Source organism: Pristiophorus japonicus, unplaced genomic scaffold, assembly GCF_044704955.1.
Source record: "Pristiophorus japonicus isolate sPriJap1 unplaced genomic scaffold, sPriJap1.hap1 HAP1_SCAFFOLD_187, whole genome shotgun sequence".
Classification (NCBI taxonomy): Eukaryota; Metazoa; Chordata; class Chondrichthyes; family Pristiophoridae; genus Pristiophorus; species Pristiophorus japonicus.
This window is the reverse complement of record NW_027251558.1, coordinates 1020255-1023816: the sequence shown is the minus strand read 5'-3', so window position 1 is coordinate 1023816 and position 3562 is coordinate 1020255.

The window sequence follows — 3562 nt, the reverse complement described above, 5'->3', positions numbered from 1 at the left end:
TGAGATATACCAGTCAGTGTACAGATATGTCCCTGAGAGAGAGTGACTGAGAGACACCGTTCTGTGTAAAGATATCTCCCTGAGGGAGAGGGACTGAGAGACACCATTCAGTGTACAGATGTGTCCTGAGGGCGAGGGAATGAGAGAAAACAGTCATTGTACAGATATCTCCCTGAGGGAAATGGACTGAGAGATACCCGTCAGTGTACATATCTATCTCTGAGCGAGAGGAGCAGAGAGACACCAGTCAATGGACAGATATGTCCATGAGGGAGAGCGACGGAGAGACACCAGTCAGTTTACTGATTTCTTCCTGTGAGGGAGGGACTGAGAGACATCAGTCAGTGTGCAGATATGTCCCTGCGAGATTGGGCCTGAGAGACCAGTCAGTGACAAATATATCCCTGAGGAGAGCGACTGAGAGACACCAGTCGGAGAACAGATATCTCCCTGAGGGACAGGCACTGCGAGACCAACCCGTGTACCGATATCTCCCTGAGAGATATCAGTCAGTGCACAGATATCTTCTTGAGGGAGAGGGACTGAGAGACAACAGTCAGTGTACAGATATCACCGTGAAAAATAGAGAGACTGAGAGACATCAGTCAGTGTACAGACATGTCGCTGTGGGAGAGGAACTGAGAGACACCAGTCGGTGTACAGACATCTAACTGAGGGAGAGTGGACTAAGAGACACCAATCAGTGTACAGTTATCGTCCTGAGAGATTAGGGACTTCGAGACACCAGTCAGTATCCAGATAGATCCCTGAGGGAGAGGGACTGTGAGATAGCTATCAGTGTACAGATATCTACCTGAAGGAGTGAGACTGCAAGACATCAGTGAGTGTACAGATATCTTCCTGAAAGGCAGGGACTGAGAGATACAAGTCAGTGTACAGATATCTCCCTGAAAGAGCGGGACAGGAAGACATCAGTCAGTGTACAGACATGTCGCTGTGGGAAAGGAACTGAGAGAGACCAGTCGGTGTGCAGATATCTCCCTGAGGGAGTGGGACTGAGTGACAGTCGGTATACAGATACCTCCCAGAGTGAGAAGGACTGAGAGACACCAGTCAATGTACAGATATGTCCCTGAGGGAAATGGACTGTGAGACCAGTCAGTGCACAGATGTCTCCCTGAGAGACAGAGAGACTGAGAGACATCAGTCAGTGTACAGATATCTCCCTTCGGGAGAGGGACTGACAGACAACAGTCAGTGCACAGATATCTCCCTGAGAGAGAGAAAATGAGACACTCGATTCAGTGAATAGATGTCTCCCTGAGTGAGAGGGACTGAGAGACGCCAGTCAGTGTACAGATATCACCCTGAGAGACAGGGACTGAGAGACACCAGTCAGTGTACAGACATGTCGCTGGGGGAGAGTGACTGAGATATACCAGTCAGTGTACAGATGTATCCTGAGGGCGAGGGACTGAGAGAAAACAGTCAGTGTACAGATATCAACCTGAGGGAGAAGGACTGAGAGACACCAGTCTGTGTACAGATATCTCCCTGAGGGAAATGGACTGAGAGACACCAGTTAGTGTACAGATATCTCCCTGAGAGACAGGGACTGAGAGACACCAGTCAGTGTACAGACATGTCGCTGGGGGAGAGGGACTGAGATATACCAGTCAGTGTACAGATGTGTCCTGAGGGCGAGGGACTGAGAGAAACCAGTCAGTGTACAGATATCTACCTGAGGGAGAAGGACTGAGAGACACCAGTCAGTGTACAGATATCTCCCTGAGGGAAATGGACTGAGAGACACCAGTTAGTGTACAGATATCTCCCTGAGAGACAGTGACTGAGAGACACCAGTCAGTGTACAGACATGTCGCTGGGGGAGAGAGACTGAGATATACCAGTCAGTGTACAGATGTGTCCTGAGGGCGAGGGACTGAGAGAAAACAGTCAGTGTACAGATATCTCCCTGAGGGAAATGGACTGAGAGACACCAGTCAGTGTACAGATATCACACTGGGAGGGAGGGACTGAGAGACACCAGTCAGCGTTCAGATATCTTCCTGAGAGACAGGGTCTGAGAGACACCGTTCAGTGTAAAGATATCTCCCTGAGGGAGAGGGAATGAGAGACACCATTCAGTGTACAGATGTGTCCTGAGGTTGAGGGACTGAGAGACACAAGTCAGTGTACAGATAAATCCCTGAGGGAAATGGACTGAGAGATAATCGTCAATGTACAGATATGTCCATGTGGGAGAGCGACTGAGTGACCCCAGTCAGTTTACTGATATCTCCCTGAGATGGAAGGGACTGAGAGACATCAGTCAGTGTACAGATATGTCCCTGCGAGACTGGGACTGAGAGACCAGTCAGTGACAGATATCTCCCTGAGGAGAGCGACTGAGAGACACCAGTCAGTGTACAGATATCTCCCTGAGGGAGAGGGACTGAGAGACACCAGTCAGTGAACAGATACCTCCCTGAGGGATAGGCTCTGCGAGACCAACCAGTGTACCGATATCTCCCTGAGAGATATCAGTCAGCGTACAGATACCTTCCTGAGGGAGAAGGACTGAGAGACACCAGTCAGTGTACAGATATTACCGTGAAAAATCGAGAGACTGAGAGACATCAGTAAGTGTACAGACATGTCGCTGGGGGAGAGGAACCGAGAGACACCAGTCAGTGTACAGATATCTCCCTGAGGGAGAGTGGACTGAGAGACACCAGTTATTGAAATGATACCTCCCTGAGGGAGAGGGACTCAGAGACGCTAGTTAGTGTACAGATATTACCGTGAAAAATAGAGAGACTGAGAGACATCAGTCAGTGTACATACATGTCGCTGGGGGAGAGGAACTGAGAGACACCAGTCGGTGTACAGATATCTCCCTGAGGGACAGTGGACTGAGAGACACCAGTCAGAGTACAGATATCGTCCTGAGAGATTAGGGACTTCGAGACACCAGTCAGTATCCAGATATACCCCTGAGGGAGAGGTATGTGAGATAGCTATCAGTGTACAGATATCTACCTGAAGGAGAGGGACTGCAAGACATCAGTGAGTGTACAGATATCTTCCTGAGAGGCAGGGTCTGAGAGATACAAGTCAGTGTACAGATATCTCCCTGAAAGAGAGGGACAGGGAGACATCAGTCAGTGTACAGACATGTCGCTGGGGGAAACGAACTGATAGACGCCAGTCGGTGTACAGATATCTTCCTGAGGGAGTGGGACTGAGTGACAGTCAGTATACAGATACCTCCCAGAGTGAGAAGGACTGAGAGACACCAGTCAGTGTACAGATATCTCCCTGAGGGAGAGTGGACTGAGAGACACCAGTTAGTGTACAGATATCTCCCTGAGAGACAGAGAAACTGAGAGACATCAGTCAGAGGACAGATATCTCCCTGAGGGATATGAACAGAGCGACAGCATTTAGTGTACAGATATTTCCCTGAGGGAGAGCTGATTGAGAGACACCAGTCAGTGCAGAGACATCACCATGAGAGGGAGGTACTGAGAGGCTCCAGTCAGTGTACTGATATCTCCCTGAGCGAGAAGAGACTGAGAGACACCAGTCAGTGTACAGA